The sequence below is a fragment of the Nymphalis io genome, chromosome Z, assembly GCF_905147045.1.
Source record: "Nymphalis io chromosome Z, ilAglIoxx1.1, whole genome shotgun sequence".
In the NCBI taxonomy this organism is placed as follows: domain Eukaryota; kingdom Metazoa; phylum Arthropoda; class Insecta; order Lepidoptera; family Nymphalidae; genus Nymphalis; species Nymphalis io.
Window position 1 is genome coordinate 1,382,941 of NC_065918.1, and position 6,007 is coordinate 1,388,947.

The following is a 6,007-nucleotide window of genomic DNA, read 5'->3' on the forward strand; positions in this document are numbered from 1 at the left end:
AGAAAGATACACGCAAGACATCAGAGATGATGTAAAAAAATCCTTATTTGAACATTACGTATTTATTGAATTCACTTCCCCTTAAAATGTTCTCTTTTCTTTTAAATTTTACTCGAACACTTCGCAACTGTAGAAGACAGGGTCTTTTTACCTCTGCATAAATATTTTTATTATTTTTCCTTGTCTTGTAAATAATTTAATCACGGCGCTGCGCTCGGTTTGACGATGTAATGTCAATCTCAGTATAATTCATCAACATTATCGAATTAAATAGTATTTCCATTTTTTTTAGATGAAAAGTAGTTAACGTAGCCAATTTTTTTCTTGGCAATTAATTATAACTTTCAAAGTAATAAAAGCAAGTTTCAAATAATAGCAGTTATATATAGACATAATAGCCAGTTTCAGTTCGAACGCAACATTTTGATTTACCTAATCGTTGAACTATCTCGCAATCGATCCAGTTTGAGAGAGATGATTAACAATCATTACTTTTATAAGAATTATGACAATTTTTTTTTCTTTTTCTCAAAAATTATATATAAGCTTATATAATTACTCAATCGTAAATTAAATAAAAAAATCACAATATTTTTAATAATTTTAACGATGATTGTAATGTTTAATGATTAACCTTATTTAATGACTATTTATGTGATGCTGAAAAAAAATTAAACTGTTTAATTGTCTATCTAATGTATACACTGTTGGTTGTCCTAAATAATTAATAATTCACATTGCCCTGAATTATTACACTTATTATTCACTACAAATGATACTCAACATACATTTTTTTTTGGCAATAATAGGATTTTATATTACAAATCCTTCCTCAGGAAAAACAAATTGACTTCGTGGACTTGAATTCTTGTTTTTTTATTATTATTGTTAGTAGGAAGGCCAATAAGACGCATTATTGTAAATGATTACTTCTAGCAAGGACCCATGCAACTAACCATGTGCAGGTGTAATGTCCGTTGTCCCTTTAATTGCACTGGCACACTTATCCTTCTAACTGCAACGTTTGGCAGTAGAATAACTGACGAGTGGCTGGTAGCTACCCAGTAGTGGTGGCACTAGGCCTTCCTACCACTTGATATACTGAGTTATTTACTTAATAACATATACGTCATACATTTATTGATATTTGCTTGCTTAATTGATAAATATAACATTTAGCTAATAGTAGATGTAATATCGAAGCGACCTTTAATAACTTATTTATGTTTTAACCAAATAGAAAAAAAGCGCAAGTCATACAACACTATCAATATGGAAAATATAAAAGTAAGTACGAATTCGCCCGGAGGGGCTACTACGAATAAGTAGCCGCTTTGACACTTCTCGCTGTACGGGTGGGGGATTAACATCTGACAAAATTTCATTCGACACCTGCTATATTACTTAGCGACATTCTCTGTCACTGCCTAGCGCGAAACAACATATAGACACAATTTAAGTAAAAACTTAAAACCAACCATTTGGTGCTCTTAACAAACATGTATGTGCAATCACTAAACATATCTCTACTGTTATTGACTGCTTAAATACAAACGGAAGGCGGCTGACACAAATATTTATAAAGATAATTTAAAATATCGTTTGTGTTATTCAGCGAGAGACTGAAATGAAGATTAAGTAGAATTTAACTAATGCTAATAGAATTTAAATACATTGTGGTCATGGTTTCTCGAACCTAACAGTTGAGGCGCTGACATGCTCGTTTTTTTGATGCGCCAAATAAACCCTTAGTCGTCTCTTACGACACCCACAGGTTGAGATGGGGTGGTTCTATTCTACTCAGCCGGAACCACACGGCAACTCGGAATCGCGTAAATATTATAACATGTCGATTGGCACGCATACAAAGTCAATTGTTAGACAAAAGTTAGCAATACACTTATTATTGATTCAATCAGCAACGGTTTGGAAAAAAATATCCCAGGCCAAAGAACGGCCGCCAAAAGAAAATCAGTGGTTACAAAATATTTTACGTAAAACAGTTCGTAAACAACAATTAATTATTTAAGTAAAATTAAATTGATGCTGGCATCGCCTGACTTTTAACACAACTATTTGTGACTCGAAAATAGCGGACTTAGTTATAAACGAAGTTAAACATTGTTGTGACTTCTTCTTCAGATTGTTAAATAACAACGGAAAATGTGGAATCAATTTTTTATCTAAGCATTCGCTAAGCAACCTTTATAAGTAATGCCGTAGAATTTTTATATTTAAGATCTAATCTGAATTATGATCGTAAGCCTTCAAACAATCTTCACGTAAATCGCTATTATTATCGCTAAATTTTATAAGTACAGCATATGGGGTGGCCAAACGTTTGGCTTTTTAAGATCGCCTCCATGTTTATACTTATTTCAGGTTATTCAAAAGTAAGTCTCACTTACACGAAATATTTACGAGTGCGACAGCGCTGTTTTACGTCTTCTATAACATTAACTAGTACATTACAACTACTCACGCTGTCCCATCCCGCCCGCTGTCTGACCATACCATACATCGCCAATGCGATATCTATATGAACATGCGACATATACTTGGGAACTAAGTATGTATCTCCGTGGTTGCTGTTATACTGGCTCACTCACCACTCATTTTATTTTGTTTTTTTTTTTAAGATTTTTTTAAATTACATATACTTAGTCTTAACACTAACTAAAGGCATATAAATGTTAAAATTTAATAATAATTAATGTCTTTACAATATTTATGTAAAACTGCAATATTTTCTGGCTAAATTTAGATTATATATCAAATTAAAATGCTTACTTGTTTTTCACGTAAAATTAATGGAATGCAGCTAATAACACAATAATCAGCGTTCAGAAAATAATATAGTCTGCAAAATAATATCAATATATAAATCGAACTAATAATATCAAAATATTACGAACAGAACCGTACTACCTACATTGCATATATTTTTAAATTTTTAACTATTTAATATAAAGAAGGCTTAAATAAATATTCCGTTTTTTTTAGGAAAAACATATGTGAGACTGTCTTTTTGTCGAATATTTGCATTAAGTTTTATTGAAACTCGCTAACATGATCGCTCATCATGATATGGTGATTTATAGATAGTTATGTCAGAAAATGAAAGGTTAGAACCTCGCAAATTACTGCCAGCCGTTTTTTTTTTTGTTTTATATTAACATTAATTTTAAAATTGTTATCATAACAATAACATAGATGGTATTCTAAACGATTTTATAATTCAGAACGAAATACGCCGTTAATAAACACGTACAGTAAATTTTAAAGGTTTTCAATGGATATGCCAATATTTATTTCAGAAATATAAATCTAAGGTATCTAACCTTAGATTTATATTTCTGAAATATTGGTTGCACATAAATAAATGCATTTAGCCAGTTGTTCCCTACGATATGACGCCTCGAAGACTAAAAATAACGTGTTCGAATAACTCCCAAAATATTTAATTAATCGTTTAATCGAGTTTCCACATGAAGTCTTTGAACAGTCTTCTATGATAGAATAGTTAAATTGAAAAAATAAGTAACGTGTTCAAGACTAAAGTCGTATTCTTATATTTAGCTAGTTTATTTTTTATACTTTTTTAAATTTAAGTAGTTTAATGTTTTTACATATATTTTATTTTTATTTTTGGTTGATCTTCGACTAGATTCATGTAAATATAGGTAAATATTTCTCAATATAGTTTAATTTTATAGCTACTTAGTATGAATTATATTTGTAAAATTGTATACAACCGAAAAAGTAAATATGATCTTTTACTTTTACTTCTTAATATAAGAAATCTCCAATTACACGTATGTGTATATATTTTCCATTTTATGAAATAAAAGTTCTTATTTTATATAATACGTTTAGTTCAAAAGCTCCGGTTTTTCTTTGATTGTGACGTAACTACTGCTGACGTAGTTGCGCGTTCGTTGAATATATATTTGGACCTTTAAACCTTCACAGGTACCAAATGTCATTCCCGAACCCGTCACATCATTACAAACCCATCTCGTTTAAGGTTGAATACATTGCATACCTTAGATTTAACTTCATTCTAATATATAATGTATTATATTCTTCATATAAACCTTTAGTTTAGTTCGAGTACTTACGTACGTGACGTAGCACTTAGTAATCGAACTGAACGAAGTAGTCGTTAAGGCTTTAAATTCGTATACGATCAATTAATATTTATCAAGATTGATAAACATTGAGTTTCGCGGAATCTCACCGACCTCCTCTATCATTAGAATTCCTTCGAGAAGATTGAATGTAGAGAGGAATCTTATCAAACAATATTTAATAATAAAAGTAAAATGTCTCGTGTGATGTTCATATTTATTCGTTCGCTTGCAAAGGTTAGTCAAAAGTTGAATCAAAACGCGTGTAAACCGTTAGTCAAAAGTTGCATATCTTGAGTAAATATGAATAGAAAAGTCTCTTGTTTCACCACAGCTACAGTTGTACTTCTTTCCTACTTAAATTTGTTAGAGTCGAGTTTTAAAATGAAAGGTTTCAGCTTCAACTCTCGCATAAAAGTTGATCGTGCGTACTATTGGAAAAATGTTTTTAAATCCATCTTAAACATTTCAAGGAAACGTTTATAATCTTATTTAAAATGTACATGATTTTACGCACGTATCGACAATGCAAATTTCTCACGTATAGACCAATCATCTAACGATAAGCCGATTAACGCGTATTAAGTGAAATAAAAGAAAAACAATTTAAAATAATACTTGGTTTACTTTTTTATATCAATCTATATGAATCTAATTGGTAAAGTATTGTTTATAAAGTTTTCAATATTTTGTACGACAGGGTTATTCGAAGTTGCGGCATAATTGAGTTGAATATTTTCTATAACATTTCAATGTTATAACACGAGTCTGCACTGTCAATACGTTACATGTCTATATGTGTATACAAGATATTATCATTGAACAAGTGTGATTTGAGGAGTGCACCAGCTTCGAGTAACAACGACTTCCTATGTAATGAGCCTGTTACAATATGCATTTACAATTGCTATGAATGACTGTAGTTGAAATACCTCTGTCTTCATTTTAGGTATGATATAACATAAAAAAAGTTACCCAAAATGTTTAAATAAATGAATACAAAGTTGTTACAATAGACCACAGTCGTACACGAAGCTGAATTGTTTATATATAATTTAACAATATAAACACTCCTCCATCACACACCCGTTTCAAAATTCCGTTATACGATATAAAGGACCAATAGTGGTCCTATATCTCCGAGGTCATATACCACCCATAGTTCTCATTTCGACCGCCTCATTCCCCGAAGGGTTGTCGATCGTCGTGTTCTGGTTGTTGAGTCCTCGACGTTGTCTGGTGTTGTCGAAAGTCCAACGTGTGATGAAGTGATCGGCCCGGTTGCAGTTGCCCCGGTTGTTGTGGACGGTATAGAGGTAGTACTCTATCATTAGAATTCCTTCGAGAAGATTGAATGTAGAGAGGAATCTTATCAAACAATATTTAATAATAAAAGTAAAATGTCTCGTGTGATGTTCATATTTATTCGTTCGCTTGCAAAGGTTAGTCAAAAGTTGAATCAAAACGCGTGTAAACCGTTAGTCAAAAGTTGCATATCTTGAGTAAATATGAATAGAAAAGTCTCTTGTTTCACCACAGCTACAGTTGTACTTCTTTCCTACTTAAATTTGTTAGAGTCGAGTTTTAAAATGAAAGGTTTCAGCTTCAACTCTCGCATAAAAGTTGATCGTGCGTACTATTGGAAAAATGTTTTTAAATCCATCTTAAACATTTCAAGGAAACGTTTATAATCTTATTTAAAATGTACATGATTTTACGCACGTATCGACAATGCAAATTTCTCACGTATAGACCAATCATCTAACGATAAGCCGATTAACGCGTATTAAGTGAAATAAAAGAAAAACAATTTAAAATAATACTTGGTTTACTTTTTTATATCAATCTATATGAATCTAATTGGTAAAGTATTGTTT

At 31.2% G+C, this 6,007-nt stretch overlaps 2 protein-coding genes across 8 annotated transcripts in view; one reads left to right on the forward strand and one right to left on the reverse strand.

Moving 5' to 3' along the window:
* The window catches only part of LOC126780356 (uncharacterized), a 200,185-nt gene that overhangs the window by 72,272 nt on the left and 121,906 nt on the right, over window positions 1–6,007 (reverse strand). The window lies entirely within an intron of this gene.
* The window catches only part of LOC126780349 (protein furry), a 132,041-nt gene that overhangs the window by 44,950 nt on the left and 81,084 nt on the right, over window positions 1–6,007 (forward strand). The window lies entirely within an intron of this gene.